The following is a 23958-nucleotide window of genomic DNA, read 5'->3' on the forward strand; positions in this document are numbered from 1 at the left end:
GTGCCTGTGGATTATGAACCTGGGCTGATGCCAATTCAAGGGTTATAACCCATTCCTAGGAAATGGCAGTTCTCACCTTGGGTCAAAGTCTCAGCCAAAGGAGTCTATCACCACAGGGGACAGTAGATGCCCTTTCCTCTATCCACTTATTATCCTGTTTACATCTGCCCTTTTGGACCCTGCCAACCACAAATGCCACTGCTTTGTGGTTAGTGTAGTGGGTTCCCTCGTATCAACTGCTATCAAGTTTCTTATGTCTCCACTCAGCAAAGCTGCCTACTTGAAGAAGGACAACCAAGTTGAGATGCATCATGCACAGGACATGAGCACAACCATCTTTCCACTGCAGTTTGGCCATAGGTGCCAGAGATAGCAGGCTGTCTGATGAAGTGGCACACAGACTTCCAGAGTGGACATACACAGTGTAAGAATGAAGATAAATGAAGGAGAACTTGGTCCATGATGTGTGGACCCTGCAACAAGATCAAGGATACAAAACTGGGTTTGAGAAGGATTTTAAGAGATGTTGGGGAGTTCCTGTCATGGCTCAACAGTAATGAACCCGATTAGTGGCCATGAGGATGTGGGTTCAATCCCGGGCCTCATTCAGTGGGTTAAGGATCCAGTGTTGCCATGAGCTGTGGTGTAGATGGAAGATGTGTCTCGGATCCTGTGTGGCTGTGGTGTAGACTCGCAGCTATAGCTCCAATTTGACACTTAGCCTGGGAACTTCCCTATGCTCCAGGTGCAGCCCTAAAAAGCAGGGGGGTAGGGGGAGAGAGGTTGGTTGAGAGATGTCTTTGGAGAGGGGTTGCTAGTTGTGATTCAGGGATGGAATGTGCTGCCTCTAACAACTCACTTACCGAAGAGTCACATCCAAACATAAGTGGTGTGGTATTGAGCTTTTTCCCCCACATTGATTACAAATCAACTCACTGGGAATACGTCCATGTCTTTCTGGACAATTAGAGCAAAATGGTCCAGTGGGTTCTCTCTCCATCCCCAGCAAGTGCTATTCTTCGCTTATCCCCACATCCCCACTGCAAACACACCACCTGATGGCAGTTTTTTGAAGAGCACTCAGAAATGGAGTAATTTAGCCATTTACTGAGTGGAGCACTCGGTAGATGGAGACCATCACCACCTGGAAGATCAAGATGGGGACTGAGAACTCTCATCTCTTTAATCTGCTTTCCAACCTGTCCTTGGGCTCTGCGGGGTATGATTTGAGGGTGCTTCCCACAAACCCTCCTGCTCCTAAAACTTTTCCCCTTCTCATTGGCCTGCCTCACAGTGGGGATCTCATCATTCTTTTGTCATAACCACATGGTAGAATTAAAATATCCTGAGAAAGGCAGATAGTTTATGTTCAACATTAGCACATTATGAATTTTTGTATTTCTCAAAATTTTAATTTATGATTATTTAACACAATCACATGTATGACTAAAACAAATCAAAGTAATTATAACATTGAACATGCTTTTATAAAAAAATAAACACACCTTTCAGAACTCTGATCCTGTCTCAAAGGGTTCACACACCCACCCTATCCTATCATCTTGGTTGAGCCTCATCTTAGAAACTGTCTGAGAACATAGTTTATGAAGTAAAAGTCAAACTGCTTAGTACTGGTTGGTCAGAGTGGAGGGGGGGAGTGGGAGTATGTCTGCTCAGGTCCATACCAAAATAATGGAGTGTCATCTGGGAAAAGCAATCTTCAGCCAAGGAGACATAGGAGGCATGTTGGGACCTTAGGGTTTAATTTTCTAACTCCTGCTACAGAATCATATTTCTTCCTAAAAGGATAGGGAATGATGTGTTTGGATTTGGGACTGTAAAATTCTGCCTCATAAAAAAGCATCCCATCTCTTATTATATATTTCACTGTTCATCTGCAAAGATGTTTCACAAAACCAGCTGGGGATCAGAGCAGGGAGGAGGCAGCTTTGAAACACCTCTTAAAAAGCTACCTGACCCTGGGCACACTTCTTACCTTTTCTGGGCCTATTTTCTCATCTGTAAAAATGGGATAAAAATAGATACTCCAAATGTCTGCTGTGAAGCTTGAACCATCACTAGAAAATGTGTCAAGCACAGAGCATTACACACACTAGGGGCTTCATGTTGTTCTCAGCAATTCGTGTGAAGGACTATAGAAGCTTTATCTGCAGACCTGCACATCAAAAGAAACAAAAAAAAAAAAAAAATGAGGGCTTAAGGACCCAAAAGAAAAAACAAAAGGTGGGAAGGAATTCTCCCCAGAAGTACAGATGATGATGGCATCCTGTTGCCATTAGCCTGGAGTATGGTGGACCCATCAGCATTAGCCATCAGGCAGTGCCTCTCCCCAACCCCAGCAGAAGCTGCTTTACCTTCGCAGTCTTGGGATCCTAGGAGATAATCAGCCCAAGTAACCTAACCCCAGTCCCAACTCACACAGGTCAATCCCTATAGGAAGAGGTTGCGGCAAAAAGCAAAGGGGCCAAGTAGCTGAAAAGGAAAAGAATCATGGATAGAGAAAATGGAGAAGCCTTCCAAAACCTTTGTCAGTTTCACAGTCCTGCACTGGTGTCTCTCCTCCCATTGCTGCCTGCCCTCCCCACCCTCAGCACCAAACAGTCTCATACAGAATTAATTAAAGTCACACAAAGCCAGCCATGTCACACTCTGGGCTAGGAACTGACAGGCTGTTATCTGTACCAGCTGGCTATTCGCAGGCATTAACAGGAAGGTATCCTGCTATCTCTACTGTCTTATCAACAGCCCCAGGCAGCAGCTGCAACAGGAGGAAAAAGCCTCCAGGAGCCCTAGCCCTGTTAGAACACTCCTGTTTCTGTCTGGGAGTCTTTCTCTCAAGTTGCCGGGGGAGCTGAAACCAGGGAGATACAAAGCAAAGAGACAGCCGATGCTCCTGGACTAGGAGGAGCCTGATTCACTATTTTCCGAGAAGACCCCCACCTGTTGAGGGGGAGCCAGTCCCATTATTCTAACCTAAGAGATCAAGTGCAGTCCTGAGGCTATTCTTCAGCCTAGGAGTGAAACTCATCTTCCCTCCTCAGTCCACGGTTTCCCACCAGGCAGGGAATCCCTCCCTCCTTCCTTCTGTGAGAGAAGATTCTCCAAGGATCCCACCCCTGCCTGTCATTTTCAGCTCCATAACAGATGTTATCTTATTTAAGACAAGGTAGGTATTTTTGCATTACAAAACATATCAACATAGGTGTAATTATATATATTTTACATTTGGAAACAAAATGAAGGTTACAGATGTTAATTAACATGCCCCAAATCACAAGTTTAGTAACAATAAGCGAGGATTTTTAACGAAGTTCGCTTGCCTTCAGAGTCTCTTTACAATGACAAACTATCCTCTAATACCAGGCTGCCAACAAGAATGTGGGTGACCACAGCTCCCAAATTCAAGACAATCAGGTAGAATTCATTCTTCTCCCAATCCTCTAAGAAAGCCTCTTCGAAGTGACAACAGCTCTAAGCTTCTGTACCACAGGTTAAGTTTTGCAGCATCTGGGGAAGTCAATCTGTTGGCCCCTGGGACATAGATAAATAACCAACCCAAAAGCTCCCCTTGTGATATATACAGCCACTTTGAAATAGCACCCAACCTGGGACCACATCTCACAGCCTACCTTGCACTCCGAGTGGTAACTCGGCTCCTCTTGCCAATGGAATGGGAACCGAGGCGATGGCCACAAAAGGTGGGTGGATATTTCCAACAAGCAAATGCACCCTCTCCTCTGCTTCTTTCCCCTTCTTATAGTCGAAAGGAGAGGCACCACGACCTGCGGGCCCACCCACCCTTACCTACACATTAGGATCACCTGAAGCCTTTAAAAAACATCCCAACATGAGGGCCACAACCAGAAACCAATTAAAGCAGAATCTCTGGGGTGGGAACCAAGAATCCTTTTTAAAACTGCACAGGAAGCCAAGATTGAGAACCACGATCTCTAAACCCTACAAGAAGAAAACCCACCCACTGACAATAAACACATGCATTTGACTGTTAAAGAGTGAGAAATAAATTTGTAGTGTTTCAAGATTCTGAGATTTGGGGGTTTTACTTCTTATAGTCACTAGTATTTTTTTCCCTCTTCTTTTTTGGCCACACCTGCAGCATATGGAAGTTCCCCAGCCAGGGATTGAATCCAAGCCATAGCTGTGACTTAGCCACCGCTGTTGCAATGCCAGATCCTTAACCTACTGCACCAGGTCAGAGATGGAAGCCAAGTTGCTGCAGAGACAACGCAGGATCCTTAACCCCCTGCACCACAGCTGGACTCCCACCAGTATTACTCTAACTAATGTTGCCCATTAGGACTCCAGACTTTACTCTTTATTCCAAAGGAAAATGTGTACTATAGGGCTCAACACCTGATGTCTGGAAACTAAAAGGCATCTGTCTATGTCCAGAGGTCCATGTGATCAAGCCAAACTATGCTGACACAGAAAACATTCCCATAGCACAAATATTGCCTCAAATAACTTCTCATTAACCCATTTCATTCTCTTAAAAGCTCTGTGAGAGGGCCCCCTCCTAAGTAATATGATGATACCATTTATAGATGGAGAAACTGTGACCCAGAAAGAGAAACTGACCTGCCCCAAACTTTCATGGCCAATGATCAGTGGAGCCAAGTCTAGAGCTCAGTTCTCTAACTTTCCCACTATACCCTGAAATGCTACCCATTCCTTGGAGCCTCCAAGACAGAAGACAGGAATCAATTTGCCATGGAAAGGGCCGGACTTTGAGTTTGCCTCAGAATTCTGTATGGCAGCGTTAGATCCTGGAAAAAGGAATCAGGTGTGAGGCTTAGGAGGCCTTCCATGGCCAGAAGCAGGGCAAATTTATAAGTTCTCATGTAAGGGACACAACCTACCCAAGCAAGACACAAATCCCATCATTGGGGCATCCTCTTTCCTTTGGGGACAAAGTCTTCTGCAGCAAACCCCAGGGTCCCCTTGGCATTGCATCCCTGCCATTCCATGGTAATGGGTTTCAGAAGCTTCCACCAACTCCCAGAGAGACCCAAAGGAGGAGAAAACCTATTGAAATGAGGAGAGTGTGTGTGTGTGTGTGTTTAATTTCCACAAGGTTGCCAAGGACTAAACTTGCTGCCCACCCTACTGGGCGACATATGGTACTGAGTAGAGGGTATGTGGCAAGTGAAAGGGACCCAGGGTAGCACCACAAGAAACCTGAAAGTCATAGTCATGTCCCTATTGATATCAATGATGCCAGCGTAGCCCACACCCAACTAAGGCTCAAACAGCAAAAATGGAATTCATTCCCTTTAGCAATGCAATCTGTTCCCACTGCTTTCTTGACTGTAACTTGGCTCTTCACATGGGTCACTGGGACCAAGAAAATGCATTCTGAAGTGCCCTCAAAGCTTTTGTCTAAGTTATCTCAAACCTCAAAGTTCCCTAGCCGCTTAAAGGCTGCTGTCACAGGACTGCCACACTGCACAACTATGAGGGCACCTTTCCTATTAGAATGTACCTTAATGGCACTCCCTAGAGTTGCGCAGGGCACAGCCTACAGAACCAAACACTTCCAGCCACACCCCTGCCTCCCCCCACTCCTCCTCTTTGCAGAAAATTGTACCTCATCCAGCTGAATGTAAGTTCACTCCAATAGAGAGGAATTTGCTGACTTGAGAGATACCAGGTAGCAACATTAAATGAAAATTACTCAGCATCCCAAAGGAAAAGAGACCTGTCTCCTCCAATCACTCAGGTACTCGGCACTCAGTAACACTCAGACACATTACATCAAAACTGAGTTACTGGTTCACAAGTCTGTTTCCCTGTCAGATCATGAGCTCCCAGTAGGTCAGAGACTCTAACCTATCACAGCACCTGGCATAGAGTTGCCCGTAGTAGGTGCTCAATATACCTCTTTTGATAGACAAATGAGTAGATACTTTCATTTATGAATTTATTGAGTCCTTATTCTATACCAAGTGCTAGACACCAAGATGCAACAGCAAATAAAACAGGCAAACTTCCCATCCCTGCCCACATCTCATGAAGTCACATTTTTCAGTCAGCATCTCATTTTCTCCCACAGAAAATGCCACCTATGAAGAGAACTCGAGCATCCTCACCCCCAGATCTGACCTCTGCCCGTGTCTTCCATCTTTTCTCTAGCTGCCTGCTGGATGTGTTCCTCTGCTGTCCCAGTAGCACTCTAATCTCAACATGCCTACATGAATGTAAACATCTCCTCTCCCCACCTTAATCCAGCTCCTGTATCTAATCCTTTATTTCTAAAGACTTAGTGTCTGTATTCGCCACAGTTTTAAGAAACGTAAAATCAGTTTTTATTATTTCCTTCCCTCCATATGTGATCAATCACCATGCCATTTTATCTTAAGATTACAAAGGCCTCTTGAAAGTGTCCCCAGCCTCTGATTTCCCCTCTCTACAATCAGTGCCATGCACATATTTATCCATTCATTTATTCATTAATGCTACTCAAAGTATTCATACCTCTACATTCTCAGTGCTGAGATTTGTGCTGGGGATTTAAAGATGAATAAAGCACAGTTGCTGACCTAAAGTATCTTAAAATCTCGGTAAATATTTCATAAAATAATTCAAAGACTGTATCTGTCCCCACCTCAAAAAAAAATTTTTGGCAGCTCCTTATTGTTGGGGATCCATAATAATTGCCCAAAACCTGTCTTGTCCTTTGCCTTGAAGGCTGGTTTTTAGTACAAATTCAATTCAGTGCTTACAGAATAATTACTGTGAGTTGTAACCAGCCATATCAGAGCCTGGGCCCATGCCCTACACCTTCTCTCAGACTTATGATGCTGAGACTTCAGATGCTGACACGGGACTCAGAGAAATAGCAGAATTGGCTAAAATTACAATATTGGTGATAAATCAGATAGTCACCTAGAGCTAGGAAGGCTCATGCTGAGAGAGCAGAAAAAAAAAAAAAAAAAGAATGCTAACAATAATAGTAAAAAATACTCTCCTAGAATATAAGAAATCCGTAAACTCAAAACTCAGTGTTAGCAGTTCTGGTACTTCTGAACTATACAGGGTACAGACCCTAAGAATATCAGAATGGCTCCTAAGGTGACCTCCATGAGCCATCCTGCTTATCATTCTCTCCAGTAGAAGCCCCAAAGGAAAGTTCTCAACAAAAACCATAAGAATGAATGTTAAAAGACTAAAGGGATGGAGGAAAAGGAAAGGGAGGGAGAGGAAAAGAAGGAGAGGAAAGCTGACACTGTATGGAGCCTCAGTAAACTAGATCTTTTCAGGTCAACAAGAATGCCCAGTCTCTGGGAAAAGCACTCTCTCCCTATTATTCTGAAACTCAAATCCCAGAAACTTAAGACTTAAGAGGGAGAGAAAACAAAAAGAGACACAATAAAGAATGTGAACCCTGATAGGCTAAAGTCTCCTTCTCCCCAGCATGCTCTACCTTCAGCTGGGTCAAGGACTTTGAGGCAGGAAAGCTCCCAGGGCTGTAATTGAGGCCATCCAGGAAGGAGGAGGGGAACCAGCTAAAGGACCAAGTGCAACAAACAAAAAGTTAGATGAGCAGCATAGGATTGGTGCTTCCCGAAGGAAGCACAGGGCCCAGGACCACAGAGAGGCCAACTTGGGTATATTCAGTCATAGAAACAGAGAGTTAGAGCTAGCAAAGATCACTGCATTCCACTTGAGGAGCTGGAATCTGATGGATGTTGATGAATAAGAATTGTGACTTTATCCTGATTGGCTGCCAGAGGTCCAAGGAACAGTTATTTCACTTGTTCCCATTCCAAATTATCCTCCAAAAAGAGATTAATCTAAAAGAATAATTTATGTAATCTTCTCTAAAATTCAAATATAGACAAAAGGTTTATGTTTGTTTGGCCCTTTCTCTCTTAATGATATTTTTACTCCAATTAGATGTTACTAAATGTTAAACCCGTAGTCCTAGGAGAGAATGAGGGCTCTCATGAGAGATATGGGCTCTTAGGTACCTGAAGAAGAAAAAGGATGGAAATAGACAGAGGTGAACAGGGGCCCATGACTCTTGGTCTTTAGAGAAAGATCTGAATCTAGTGCTGTCACATGCTTGGGTGTTTGATCCCAAACTTGTCCCTGATTCTTTCTGTCCAGGTTTCTCTTCTGAAGTTGGGACTCACCTACCTTGTGGGATTGTTAAAAGAATTCACTGAGACAACATACTTGGCACTGGTATTGATTCTTCCATTCCTTCCCTACTTGATTTGATTTTCCCTCAGCCAGTCCTGATTGATTATTATAATTGCCCTACATAATTCTGGCCACCTTGTTTGTCCATCTAATGCTCATGACGGTGAAGGAGATAGATTTAAATTTGCTTTTCCTTCCCAGTAGCAATTTCTTTCTTGGAGAATAAGAGAGAGAGAGAGAGAAATAAAAAAGAAGAGACCAAGGCTTTGTATCATCTGTTGAGTGGGTAATGGAACAGTGATGGAGTACACCATGGCCAACAGGCTGCCCCTTTGATGATCAGCCCTTCTGCATCCACCTAGCCCTTCCAGCCTGGGAAACGCCTCCACCACCAGCCAGGAAGCCTGAGTTCTGGTCCAGGCTCTACCACTGACTTGCTAAGTAATCCTCAGTATCGTATTGATCCTCTCAGAACTGCATTTCCCAATGTGTAAAATGCAGACAGTAATCCACCCCCATCCCCAACATGGCCCACCGCGCAGAGTAATCATAAAGATCACATCAGACAACAGATTTTCAAGCTAAAAATGCTTTCATAAGCCTAAGACCTTAGAACTGTTCTTTTTATTTGGATGCCTTGAGGGAAGAAATGAAAACAATTTGGGAGGAGGATACTGACTTCAAGAGGAATCTGCCCTTATGAACTGGAAGGAAGAAAAGAAGGACAGACTGGGGCAAGTTCCACCCCATGTACTGACAAAGTGCCGTTTCTTCATGTGCCTGGAAGAATTGGGAGGATCAGAGGAAATGCATGTATTTACAAGCTACGCAAAGAGAAAAATGCCACCATAAAACCAAGGGGGAGGGATAATATAATAAAACAATATAGAGTGTCCTATAACCACGGAAACAATAACAACGCTAAAACAGAAATAGCTTATTAAGTTAAAACAACAGTAAATCTGTCAGAACAGCCCATAGAAACTCTCATCTTATGATAGTAAAAAGCCTCTTCCAGGCCTATTGTCTGATACTTTCATTAAACTACACTTTTACTAGCTAAATTATTGCCAATTCTTGCTCAATTCCCAGAATAAAATCTAGTTAAACTCTTAATTTGGGAGATACATCTTTTACAAGTGACAGATCCTTTAAGGGACAGTTCCCAAAGCCTGTAGAGAACCAAGGCATAGGAAGGCTGCCCAACAGGATGGGTCTGGGACCCTATCCAGCTGTCCAGGCTGCCCTCTTACCAGACCTCCAGGCACTTTAAACCAAGGAAGAGTGGAACAAGCAAGCTGTTGTTTCTGTTCTCCAGCTAAGAGGATTCGGATCTTAGGGAAAGTTCAAAGCAGGCAGCTCCGTTTTGTCTTTAGCAAACTAATCTACAGTCCCTGCAAGTGCCTATGTACACCCAGCACCATCTGTATCAAGCAGCAGGTAGCGAGGCATTTAGTATGCTCCTGCTGGTTAAACCTGGGTTCTGAACCACTTACTTTATTTCATTCTTAGACTGACTCACTCTCAATTCTCCTTGCCTCTAAACGGATCGCTTGCTTTTTTGTTTTGTTCCCAACTTGCTTCTGACTGTAATTGTGGCTTTCCCACTACCATATCCTGGGGTTCTCTTTCCAGGAAGCCTGTCTCCAGCTGCCAGCCTTCCTGGCCAATGAAACCCCAGGGGCTTCTGCAGGGCTCTGCCTCCGAGAGACTGGTCCTTCTCCTTCAGGAGAACTGCCAGGTCTAATGGGCCGAGCCGGACAGCAGCACCTGCCCAGCAGAGAAAGAGGTGCTGGGGAGTGGGCAGGGGTTAGGGTATCAGGAGGGACCCCAGTCAGGCATGCTTCCCCAGGCCTTCAGTGCAGTGGAGAATTAGGTATTGGGTGAGTTAATGCAAAGGAGCGCCCTTTGGATAAAGTTATCCAAGCCCCCTGTTTGGCTCTGACAGACCGGATTTTTACTGGTATCTGACGGACAAGTATTTTTGTGGCAGTGTCTCGGGAATGTATTCTTGTATTCAGTGCCACCCACATAGCCAGTTTCATAAGCTAAAATATTTCCAAAACTTGAGAACTGCCAAAGACGAGCTTAAGTGCTTGATAGAGCCACCCCACCTTTCACACTGCTGAGCATCCCCTCTTTCATGTGTGCAAACCCTAGCCCTTCCTCTTCCTCCCCAGTCTGATCTCACTCACTCACAAACCGAATGTTCTCTTCCTGGCCCATTCCCCTCCCCCTGCCCCGCCCCACTGTAGACCAGCTTTTCCCTCTACCTGAGTTGACCTTGCCTGCAAACTTCTCTCGTTCTTCACGGCTCCAATCAGATCCCACCTCCTCCTTGGAGCCTCCCCTGGCTCAGAGTAATCTCTCTCACCCTTTTCATTCCCAGGTACTTTGCTTCTAGCCCCATTATAGCACAGATCCTTGTCTCCCTAGTATAGCCAAAATAATTGTTAAAAAAGACATTAACTAACTGGTGTGAACAGCGTTTTCCCTACATCCACCTCTGGACAAAGGAGCCAACACTTTTTTTTCAAGATCTAAATTGATCTTTATACACATGCCTGCACACACAGAATTTATATTTCAGACCCACTGAGGAAGACAGAGCTGAGGTTGCTGAAAAGGAGGCATGGATTTGAGGCCAAAAGGGGAGCAGGACAAGCCACCAACTTGAGGAGAATGAAGTTTCCTTTGAGACAGGGGTTAAGAAGATATGTCAGTGGCCTCACTTAGAGGCAGCACCCTGGATGGGTGGGGACAGGAGATTGGGGCTGTTGGATGGATGGCTACTATCACTGGAGAAGGCACTGGAGGATTATCTCTGTGACTTTTCCAGAACATCATGACTGGGAGCCAGAGGGACAGGATCATGCTCTACAGGGCCACTGTATAGGCAAAAGGACAAACGTGAAGATGGACAAACATGGCCCGAGGATCTGGCCCTCCCTTGTTTGGGGTACCATGTAAACCCAGGATGCATCTGTGATCTCAGAGAGTAGAGGGGAACCAAATAATGACTGAGATTGAATTTCCCACCAAACAGGCAGATGGAGATTCATAGTGGATAAATTTTGATCTAGAAAAGTAAAGGATTATGACATGGATTGTATTCAACATTCATACCTGCTATATTTGTGTTAAATCACTTGAGAGCATGCTTGCCTTCCCCACAGGATTGGAAACCCCTGGAATCAGGGGTCTTTTCTCCCTCATTCCAGCCTTCTACACCCCACCCCAAGCTTTCTTCATCTAAATTATTGAAAGCAGTCCCTGAGGTGGCAAAATAAAACTAAAGGAAATGATGCCATTTCACTGGCAGTTTGCAATCCACAACCGTAAAAGGCGAGTGGCTGGGTCGACTTTCCATAAATCTCCAATTCTGCTGGAAAAGCAGACAAAGGCAGCTGGGGAGCCAGGCTACTGCTTTGTTTTTGCAACTCTTTCCATTGCAGTGCCCTTTATATATGCAGCCTGGGTGGAATGCATCATAAAAGGTGACATTTTATCACAGCAGTTTGTAAATTTTACAGAAGCAGGCTCCCTGTAAATCACCCAGCTTATTCCCTCACTGACTTTATTACAGCAAATCCAGTCATGGATAAACTGTATGCCAGTTTACTTGGAATTTATCTTTTTTTATTCAAGCTTAACTTAGTCCTTTTAATATTCTTCTCTCTTCTAATGATAAGGCATAATGATAACCTTATTTTCTATTCAGACAGCTTTAAGGACTCTCATTTCTCTGGAAACGCAGCTCCTATTCAGGGCCTCTTTTCTCCCAAAGCCATTTAGAATGTGTTTGTTGTGTCAGAAAATGTGGATACCTCCCCGCACTGAGTCTTTTAAGTCCCTGGAACTTATTTTTATTTCTCATTTTCCCATGGCACGTCTGCTTTCTTGGGCTCAGGGCTTTTCCTTCCTACAACAGGTGTACTGAGACGTCCCTCTACCCACCTAGCCCACCCTGCAAAGTGCCTTCTTCCACTTAGCAGGTAACACAACTACACAGAATTGCCTGCCTACCCACTGTTCTGTGATGTCCATCACATGTGGCTACCAAACACCTGAAATGTGGCTAGTCCAAAGCAAAATGAGCTGTATGTGTAAAATGCACCTCTAAAAATATCAGATTCAGTACCAAAAAAAATGTAAAATGCCTAATTAATAATTTTTATATTTCTTACATGTTGAAATAATAATTCTTTAGTAGCTTCAATAAAACATATCAAAATTAATTCTGCCTGTTTCTTTTCATTTTCTTTTAATGTGACTACCGGAAAACTTAAAATGACATTTGTGGCTCACATCACTGCTCTAGGACAGTGCCACTCTCCTTGCTAGACAAAGTCTCGCCCTCTCCAAGAAGGAGAGACTGAGTTCCCCTAACATCAAGACCCCCTGCCAAGTTTATGGTTAACCCCTCTATCCAAAATTTTATTTCCTTTCTTGTTGCCTCTAACCTCCATCCTGTTCTGACTGAACACTAATCAACCAGAGTCAGATGACCAAAATTGCTGTTGTCAATCTACAAATAACACATGCTGAAGAGGGTATGAATAAAAGAAAACCCTCTTTCGCTGTTGGTGGGAATGTAAGTTAGCACAACCACTATGGAAAACAGTATCGTGCTTCCTCAGAAAACTAAAAATAGAAATATCACATGATCCAGAAATCCCACTCTTAGGCATATACCCAGACAAAACATGTTCAAAAGGATACATGCACACCTATGTTCATAGCAGCACTATTCACAATTGCCAAGACTGGAAACAATCTAAATGTCCATCAACAGGTCAATGGATTAAAAAGATGTGGTACATATATACGATGGACTACTACTCAGCCATAACAAAAGAATAAATAATGCCATTCATAGCAGCATGGATGCAAACTAGAGATTACCATACCAAGTGAAGGGAGTCAGAAGGAGAAAAACAAATACCATATGATATCACTTATATGTGAATCTAAAATATGGCACAAATGAACCTATCTACAAAACAAAAACTATGTGAATCTAAAATATGGCACAAATGAACCTATCTACAAAACAAAAACAGACTCACAGACATAAAGAATAGATTTGTGGTTGCCATGGGGGAGGAAGGAGGAAATGGAATGGACTGGGAATTTGGGATTGGTAGATGCAAACTACTACATTTAGAATGTATAAGCAATGAGGTCCTACTGTATAGCACAGAAAACTGTATCCAGTATCCTGATAAAAACCATGGGGAAAGGAATAGGTTTTTTTGAAGTATATATGTACATTACCAAGTCACTGTGCTGTATAGCAGAAACTGGCACAACACTGTAAATCAACTATACTTTAATAATTTAAAAAACTTCCCCCAAACCATCAGGGAGTTCTGGGTTTTTGAGCACACACAAAATTTTTGTAATAAATAAATAAAATTCCTGTTGCCAATAACATCATTAAACTACAGACTCAGGCTGTTTCTCCAGGACAAGAGGAGCTAACAGAGCCCCCAGCTCATGGATCACCAGACCAGTGACTTGTAAACCGTAGGCATCCTGGCTCCCCAAACACGATTAAGAAATGTCAGAGAAATATCACAAGAAGATGATCAATCCCAGGTTTTTTGTTCTTCCCCTTTATAAAAACCCCTCAGTCCGAGATCAAGTTGGAGTGGGTCTGAGACTTGTCTCCCATTCCCTCACTTGGCACCTGCAATAAACCCTTACTTTGCTGCAAACACCCGCTGTCAGAGTTTGGCTTTCTGCCCCATGGCCACAAAAGCCCTTTTGCTCAGTAACAAAGGTTTCTCCAGCCTCTGTCATCACCACCTTCTCTTCCTCCTTTGGCTTTTTTTTCACTTAGAGTAGAGAGATTATTCAGCAGGTAATTGTTAATTTTGTGATCCCAAATCCACATAAAGACTCCAAGGCTTATGAGAGCAGGGAGAGAATTTTTTAGATGAATTCTCATTTGTGCCTTGTACCTCCTCATACAAAGTAAGGTCCTTACAGAATGGATAAGGGAGTCGATGCAGGATAGACAATTCTTGAACCTCACTGGCATGGGTCCAGGACCTAGAAGTCAGGAACATAGCTACTTACTAGATCATAATCTTCTTGAAAGGAGGGTCCCTGTCTTAATTGCCATTATATCCTCTACAGAGCCTAACTGAATGCTGCAAACAAAGAAGTGTTTGAGTAAATGTGTACTGAACCGACTGAGGTCATGTTGCACCAGGAGAACTCAACCTAAGGTGAAGAGTTTTCATCACACCAAAGAATCAAGGGCAGCCCCAGAAGTGGGCTCCCAGGACAGTAGCCACAGCCACACATAAACTCCTTGACTGATAGGAATTAATAGGAGTAATAATTACTTCCTCTCCTCTCTAGAGCATTATGTCCATACACACTACTCCAAGCTATCTTCCCAGAACAGTGCTTATATCACATTCTTGCTTCATTCAAGAGCCTTCCGTGACTCCCTGTTGCCATAGGACAGTGTCTAAACTCTTCAATGTGTCAATGTTTCACCCTCCCCCCGCTTATCTTATACTCCCCAGTCCATCCTTTCCAGTTAGTCTCCTGCCTATTCTAGAAAGAATCCAGAATGTGTGTCCAGGATGCTTCCTCTTCCTATAGTAGCCCATTTCTTTTATCTCTGTCCATCTGGGACTTCTACCTATGCCTAGAGTCTCAGTTAAAACTGCACCAACTTTTCCATGAAGCTTCCCACACTTCCAGAGCATTCCCATCTTCCTACCCCTGAACACCCACAGTCCCATCCAGAATCCCAATCCTGTTCGAGGTATTGACATCCTGTTGCCACAGCCAGATGGAAAGCCATTCAACTACAGGACTCTAGCAGAGTGCTAGACTTGTCATGATGCTGAGTGAGTTTAAGGCCAAACTGAATTAAACCAGTTAAAATACTACTACCCTGAAAAAATGGTAATATCTAGTATCTCCACATGACTAGTGAGGAAGGAGTTGGGCCCTAAAAGTGGCACAAATACCACAGTGGTTTGTCCTACAGTGCCCTGGAGGGCAAGAACTCTGTTTTACACCCAAACAGGGGTCAAGCAAGACTAAACAAGGAGCCACATCTCAGAAGAACTTTAGGTGACTGTGATTCTAAGGCCACTTGGAGCTTTCTATAGGGCCACAGCCCACCACAGCTGAGTATTAGGAACTTAAAACCATGAGGAGCCAAATAAGTTACCTAACCTGACCCCTGATTTTGTAGGTGTAAGAACGGAGGCCTAGGTTGGGGAAAATGATCTGCCTATGGGCTTAGGAATAAGTGGTGACAGGAGTCAGCTTTGACTGCCAAAGTGGCATGAGGGCTTCTTCCCTTCTGCATCCAAGGGTCCTGAAGGCTGGTCAAAGAACCACCTGTATCAGTATCAACCAAGAAGCTCTTCTAAAAAGACAGGTCACCATCTACAGAGATTCAGAATCACTAGATCCGAGTGAGGCTGGGAATCAGCATTTTTCTAAAGTTCCCCAAGTGACTGTGACATGTTGCCAGGTCTGAGAGTCACAGAGCTCACTTGTTCCTGCTGGGCCTTCCTGGGATGGGTGACCAGGAGTCCTGAACATTTAGGGAGCTCCCACTATGTGAAATGGGTACCATAAGATGAGGGTTGAAACATCCCTGCCCCTGGCTCACTGGCCTGACTCCACCCCCAAGACCACACAGAGACCACAGGTGTGGTCAGGATTAGGTAGGGCTGGGGTGGGGTTGGGGGGATGAGGAGGCCAGGAAGGGGCAGCCCCTCTGCCCAGCCCTATGAAGCTATTTCCTGGAATTCACCTCCCACCATTTGGTTAAACGCTAAATGTCCCAATCAGGAGAGCAATGAATAACCACTGGGAAAAGTTTTCAAGAGCTATTAGGTTCTGGAAATTACAGAGGATAATGTGGTCTGAATTTTCTTGAATTCAAGAAAAATTACTGAGCAGATGAAGAACTCTGTGAACTTTCCAACACGCTTCTGATTATAAGGTACCTTGGTTTCCAAGGCACTCTCCTCAACTAGAACCAAGCTGACCACACAAGGGACTGGCTGCACCACAGCACATCTCAGCTAAACCATTGTGTGGTTATTCGGGGCCTGCAGCCTGCCCAGGGGGATTATTCCAATTAGGAGTTCCACTTGTTAGTCAAAAGGCCTGAAATACCTTGACATGGTGAACAGACAAGATTTGAAATGAGGAGGAATGAATGTGAAGTCCAGCTTTTCTGCTTATTATCGGAAAGATCCTCTCTAATCTCAGTTTCTCAGCTGTAAAATGGAAAAGAAAAAAACCCTACCTCTGATATAATATGCTTAGAAATATCAGTTCCTTTTCTGGATTCTTTTTCCAGATAAACCGCATTTGCAGAGACTCACATGTATGCACACACATACCCTGGTCACTAAAAATTATCTAGAACCTTTCCTCTTAAAGCCTGTTCCATGGGCCAGTAGCAGTAGTGTAGGAGCTTTTTTAGAAATGCAAATTCTCAGGTCCTTCCCCAGACCTACCAAATAAGTATCCTCAGGTGTTTCTCATGATCGAAAAGCCCTTCTCTAGAAGGCTGATTGGAGCTGGACATAGGGCATGGTTAAAGATGCTGCGGCACATTTTGATCCTGAATTTAGTGGATGCGAATGCAATCCTCAACTTTGGCTTTCTCAACAACCTGCTTTTAATCTAAGGGGCCTTTGAGGGACTGAGGTGCCAGGTTAACCAGGCCACAGGCCACTTTACTCCCAACCAGGATCCAACCTTAAAACAGTCAAGCCCTGGGGGTGATAGCCTGCTTGCAAGGAAATCAGGTCACACTCTTCCCTCTGCAGCGAATGAATGTCAGGCTTTAGTATTAGCTCAGATAAGAATACGCACCTGTCCTAAAACTGGACAGGATGGGCGCCTGATGGGTGATGTAGCCTTGATGAACTCGTTCTTAAATATGGCAAAGACAGAAAGGAGATGAGGGAGGGCACACCCAGAGCAGGGGTAGTGAGAACGAGGGCCATGAAGACAGACTATGTAGAAAGGTAAAGCCTGCTCTGAGAAGACAGTTACGTCCAAGCAGATGATCAGAGTTGTTAGGAGGTGGCCAAAGAAAGAAAGGCCTTGGATACCAAGCTGAAAAGTTAAAATTGTATCCTGTAGTTCATCAGGGGCCTCAAACATTTATGTGCTTTTGTTCTTTGATTAATTTGTTTATGAGAAAGATGCTGTCTACATATCTGTGGACGGAGAATTCTCCATGAGTTTGGTTTTAATGCACATCTCAAACTACCTCTCCCAGGATGTGTGAATAGCAAACAACTTTGAAAACTAGAGCTAGGGTATCCCTTCAGCTCAGAAGAAGGATTGGTTTCCAGACCAACACAGTGAGGCTTCAAGACCCCTCCCCAGAAACATTCCAGGGTAGTAAAGGTAAAGGCTCCTCCTTCCCACCCTGAAGAAGACGGGATTACTAAAGAAAGGTCTAAAGAGACGAAAGAACCATTTCTCAGAGTGTCCGCTGTGGCTCAGAGGCTTAAGAACCCGACATAGTGTCTGTGAGGTTCAATCCCTGCCTCACTCAGTGGTTTAAAGATCCAGCTTTGCAGCAAGATGTGCTCTGATCCAGTGTTGCTGTGGCTGAGGTGTAGACTCAAAGCTGCAGCTCTGATTCGACCCCTAGCCTGGGAACTTCCATATGCCTCAGGTTCAGCCCTAAAAAGAAAAAAAAAAAAAGTATGGCCTCTCTCTCTCTCTGTCTCAGAAGTGAAGGATGGTAGTTGCCAGAGGCCCTATGTAAGAAAGATCAGAGCTTCCTCACAGCTTTCTTTCTCTCCTGTAACATACCCACCCACGCACAGCTATTGTCTGGCCCTCAGCATATCCCCGTGTGCAGACTGGGGCTTGGAGAACTAGTGCTAAGAAGTTGCAGGGTTTTCCGTACATAATGAACTGTCTTTGTGTCTGACCCAGAAATATTCTATTTTCTATTAGTCCACAGACACACACACACAAACGTACACACAACATGCTCTGGAAGGGTAACTTGTTAGCTTGCATGTGCAATAAAATCTCAGACCCTTCACAGTTTCTGACTTAACATAGATTAAACATTACTTAGACATTATTTAAAATAATTAAATGGAGAACACAATGCTGTTGACCCAGGGTGGACAAAATATATGATGTCGCTGTTCATCAAAACTACATAATAAAAGAATTTCATATAATTTGATGCACTTCTATAGACAGTGATTACACTTCCAGTCATTGTTCTCATTTAGTCAAAAAAAAACTAGTATTAGGAAACTTTTTGCTGCCACAGCACAGGTCTGAACAGCTCAGCCCTGGGCAGACATACAGAAAAAAATAGGCTTTCCCAATACTAGGGAAATGGCATTGTTTATAAGTGTGAATTAAAAGTTTTAGCATGATATTAGGAACAGTATGAATATGAACTAAGGTAGCTAGAGCTTCAGAGATGTGGTCCATTTAGAAATCCAGTTTGAACTTTGATAACTATACATAAAGACACTGAACAGTTTCCTTAGTTGATATCAATCACTTAATCAAAAGTTATAAGGCAATTTCATCATATGAGATGCAAATTGCAGGGAAATAAAGACAAGAAATTTAAAATTAAAGTATTGAAAGAAGAAATGCTGAATAGAACTAGAAATGTCTCAAATTTTCTCCATTCCCTAGTAAGGAGAGATAAGGTAATAAAAATCATGCTATATCACAATTATAGTTCTGCCTATAAGTTATATTTACATTAACTCCTCTGTAAATTTTGTATCCATTCCACAGAGTGGACTCAGTCATCAAAAATGAGTTCTTTTATCAAATAGTAAAGAAAAAGCACTATTTCCACCAACTGTAAGCAGACCATCAAACCCAATCATCTCAGTTAACAATTAGCAAATGGTAACCACTAAAAGCTGAAGAATGTGCATATTTTAATTTGTGGTACAAGAACATGACAACTAGAGTGTGTATACACTATAGATTGGAATCCACCACCAACCTGCTCTATCCAAAGTCACAAAACTACCTCCTGCATAGAATAAAAACTACTTGACATCAATGTCTCCTTCATGCTTGCCCTAACAAGCTCGCACCCTCTATTCTCAGCTGAAGTCCCCATAATACCACCCTCACATTCTGCATAGGACAGAGCCAGTTCACCCTATGCTTTTCTTTTTTATCACAAGTTTCCATAATTCACCTGAGAAAGCTTTGTCTCAGTTCACCAAATGCAATTCTAGCCTCCTCCTATCTTTCAGGAAAAGAGCTACTAAGAAGCATCAACATCCAGATCTCTTCTAGGGAAAATGTCAGTGTGGAAGGGTCTGCTTTACTCCTAGAGATATATCCCTGAGGGTAGATGGTACCCCAATTCCAGTCAGGCCCCAAGGATAACACTAGCCATGTGTGATAAGAGTGACTGGGAGGGCACTTGATGGGTAGTCAAAAGAATTTCATTCCAGGAGTTCCCATAGTGGCACAGTGGTTAACGAATCCGACTAGGAACCATGAGGTGGCAGGTTTGATCCCTGGCCTTGCTCAGTGGGTTAAGGATCCGGTGTTGCCATGAGCTGTGGTGTAGGTTGTAGATGCTGCATGGATCCTGCGTTGCTGTGGCTGTGGTGCAGGTCGGCAGCTACAGCTCCGATTAGACCCCTAGCCTGGGAACCTCCTATGCCCCAGGAGCGGCCCAAGAAATGGCAAAACGACAAAAAAAAAAAAAAGAATTTCATTCTAAAATGGCTCCGTTACTAGCCAACTTTGACCTTTAGGCAAATCAGTTGATTTCTCTGGGCCTTGGTTTCATCTACAAAAAGGGGGTGTTTCATCAGAATACCCTGCCAGCTTTAAAAAGCTACACTGAATAAGTAAAATGAGCAGCGATATACACGAAGAAAATGTAAGCACACCCCAAAATTGCCCATATCCCAAAATAATCATAGAAGAGAACACCTCACACAAAGATATGCTTTATCACTATCTTTTCTCTTTTCCATATCCTTTTTCCATTGGACCCTCATAACTAGATAAACTAAAAGAACCATTTTTAGGTACATATCCCAGGTGAGGAAACAGAAAAATCATAAGACTAGTCAAAAGCGAACCTGGCACCAAAATGAAGTATACACTAACTCCCAGTCTAGGGCACCTCATTTACCTCTTAGGGATTCTAAGTTCTAAGGAATTTACAACCCTCTAAGGAAGGGAAGAATTAGAGACCATATCATCTTGCTTCTATATGCCTCAAATGTGAGTTGCTATTTATGGATTTCTATGCCACCAATACGGTGACTGCACCCAGCTCTTAGCCCATTACCACGGCAACAAGATGTGCTATTCTTTAGAATGGAAAAGGAGCAGAAGACTCCCTTTGAAGCTTCCTGGGGTGCTCTCTGGAGAACCATTCTGGCAAATCCATTTGAAAAAACTAGGGATCTCACAAATCTGGAGCATTTACATTATCTTGGAACCCCCATAATGAATTTCTCAAACAATAAAAATATTATGCATCCAAAAATTTTGATGCACATAAAATACCTGGAAAAATTAGCCAAAATCCATTTCTAACGAGTGATGATATAGACTTCAGTGTTATTCATGTAGTGCTATTCTGGATTTCCTTTTCTAGAATTCAAATCGCTATTCCCAAGCCTGCCAGCTTCTATTTTATGTGCTCTCAATTGAAACCAGCATTTCTCTCCTTTCATTTCTCAAACCCCCTACTTGATTTTCAAGTCACACATACTTCTCTTAAAATATGAAGAAAGTTTATTTTAATTCTGTGACCAAAAAAGATGTTTGATTGGAAAATAAAATACAAAGTTACTACCACCTAACAGGGGAAAGGGGTGTTGTTAATAATTTACAGGAATAAAAAGCACCCATTCAACTATGGGATAAAGTAAATGTCTTAAATGTTCTATGTGTAGATTTGGGACAACTTTTTGACAAAGTAGGACAGAGACTCTAAAATGGCCCTGCATTTTCAAGTCTCTAATTACAAGATGTAGTTACTTAATTACACATTGTTAGTACCTGATTACAGAGATCTGCACTAATTTTGTAATTGTGCTTAATTACTCTGAGTAAGCCAATAGCAAAAAATCTGAAAACGTTTGTATGAAGGAAACCCTTAGTAAACTGGACTATACATAGAAAGAAATAGCCTCTAAGAACAAAGCTATTTCTCACACTTGTCCCACCCACAACCTCCTAACCTATAACTACTGCCCCAAATTGTGACTCTACACAGATCTACTTCCATTGTAGACTCATTTCATCGGCAGAGAGAAACAGTAACTTGGAACAAAGGGAGGAAACTTTGAGATTTACCTCAATTCTCTGTCTTTACAATAGGGTGAACTGAGCCCCTGTGAAGCTACCCAGCCTGCCCAAACTACACAACTAGTAAATGGCAGAAATGGACTTGGAACCCAGTTTTCATGGAGCCCAGTTTTCTAAGTTCCTAGTTCACTGTCCTGTTCCTTCACTAAGGCTTCATGCAGGAAGCCATGGATTTCTCAGGTCTGAGATTTTGATGACTATGAGACCAGAGCAATTGAAGATATCAATCTGAACACAGCCCAAGATCCTGCTTTCTCTGTTTAACTTAATGTATCCATCCGAGACTGGATTTGACAACCCAAGCTCCAAATAGCAACACCTTAAATAGATATGAATTTTTATTTCCCTCACATATGTCCAAGAGAGAGAGATGAGAGCTCCACAAACCTATCTAGACTCAGGCACTTCTAGCTTTCTGCTCTGCCATTCTTAGAATATGAAACTTGTCCTCATTCTCTCAGAATAGCTGCTGGATTTCTATCCAATGTGTCTGCATTCCAGGCAGCAGGAAGAAGTCAAAGGGGAAGCAAGAAGTGGTAGCGCTTATAGTAAGCAAGAAGAGCTTCCTCAGAGGGCTTCAGCTTACTTCCCATGAGCCAGAACTGCTATATGGATACCACTAGCTGTAGACTAAGCTGGGAAAGGAGGATGAGGATTTTTAACTGAACACATGCCACTATGCAAAAAATGAGGTTCTATAGGAAGAAAGAAATAGAGTGTAACTATTACTAGGAAACCAGCAGTGTCTGCCACATTCAGTTAGTCCATCCTTAGGGGTGTTAGATATAAAGAAATGAAACAAAGATAAAGAGATGCCAGGCCTGGTGTAATAGAAAGGAGAGTATATTAGGAATCAGCGAAGCTGGGCCTCGATTTCCTTCCTTAAAAAATAAGAGGGCTGGACAAGAACAGTGATGTCCAGGAGTTCCTGTCATGTCTCAGCAGAAATGAATATGACTAGAATCCATAAGGATGTGGGTTTAATCCCTGGCCTCACTCAGTGGGTTAAGGATCAGGCATTGCCATGAGCTGTGGTGTAGGTCGCAGATGCGGCTTAGATCCTGCTTTGCTGTGGCTGTGGTGCAGGCCAGCAGCTAAAGCTCTGATTCGACCCCTAGCCTGGGAACCTAATAAGACCAAAAAACAAAACAAAACAAGACAAAAAAAGACAAAAAAGAAAGAAAAAGACAAAAAAAGAGTAATGTCCAAAAAAAATTTTTTTATTTATTCCAAACCTTTACTCCCCTCTCCACTTTAGGGTCTGTTGAACTGCTAACCACTGATGTGCTGTCTGCACGCCATAACACAGACACAGACACAGAGCCCAGCACAAGGTCCATGTGGAGCGCAGGCGCCCTTCTTCCGAGGCTCACTTGTACATCTTCATGTGCCATAGCCCGTCATTTAAAAAAATGGATATTTTCAATCCCGATTCCCTTGTTGACCTTCTCAATTTCTTCCGCGTACATCTTCATGACTCAGACACACAGGGTGTGCTGCTTTCCTTCTGTCATGATCACCATCACTGTATCCATGGCAGCAGGGTAGAGCTTGGCTCAGGGAGAGGTTAAGCCTGGACACATGATATTGGCTCTGCTGAGCACGAACTTGATGGCTCCCTTATCGACCTGCTGTCAGGGCAGGATGAAGGGGTATTTGTGGAGCAGCCTCAGCATTGGATAAAAGTGTTCTTCTCTTTGTCTGAAAAACAGTAACTCTCCGTTCACCGTAAGGATTTCTATGTGCTCATGGCCCTGCACTATTTTGACCGGGTTCTTCTTAGGCATGATTTGATTCATCCATGGCTCCATACCTGGGAACTGCTCTATCAGCTGGTTCTTAATACCCTTAATGATGGGGGTTTTCACCTGGATGCAGTTGGACACATTCTTTTCTCATCGAACCTCTTGAAGTTCATGATCCAAAGTGAAAAGGGCAAGGCTCGGGGAGAAAACTGAATTACCGAGACCGGCTGAGACGGTCACCAGGGACAGCCGGCAGGGATGGTTGGGGGGGCTGTCGTCCATGGCTCATGTCCAAATTTTTTAGCAATAGAATCCATCTTTCAAAGGGGCTATGATATAGAAACACTAACTATAAAACAGGTCAAAGCAAAGCTGCTTCTCTCTTGGTGAAGCTGGGCAGGGAAGGAGGAATACGGCCTATTGTGGATGCTTCCATGTGCTACCCAGAACCCCCCTTTAGGGAAGAACTTGTTGCCATAGTTGCTGCAGCTGAAGGCAGCAGACAGTCTTAAGCTGAAGCTTCAAGAACTGCCTCAGCTTCAGAGAGCTCCCTCATACCTCCTTCCCTGGGCAGTCCACATTCAGTGATGACCCAGCCATCTTGGCCCAACTCAGGACAACTATGAAGGATCATTTCAGTTCCAGACTCCTTCTCAGTCAACTGACACTGTTG

At 43.4% G+C, this 23958-nt stretch overlaps 1 long non-coding RNA gene and 1 pseudogene across 9 annotated transcripts in view; both read right to left on the bottom strand.

The window, feature by feature from the left end:
• The window catches only part of LOC146404815 (uncharacterized), a 779473-nt gene that overhangs the window by 645344 nt on the left and 110171 nt on the right, over positions 1-23958 (bottom strand). The window lies entirely within an intron of this gene.
• Positions 22910-23580, bottom strand: LOC100519422 (malignant T-cell-amplified sequence 1 pseudogene; annotated as a pseudogene).

This window comes from Sus scrofa, chromosome 3 (genome assembly GCF_054392235.1).
Source record: "Sus scrofa isolate SSC_HxYL_T2T_F1_AM1 chromosome 3, Sscrofa_HxYL_maternal_Yorkshire_Landrace_v2.0, whole genome shotgun sequence".
NCBI classification, from domain to species: domain Eukaryota; kingdom Metazoa; phylum Chordata; class Mammalia; order Artiodactyla; family Suidae; genus Sus; species Sus scrofa.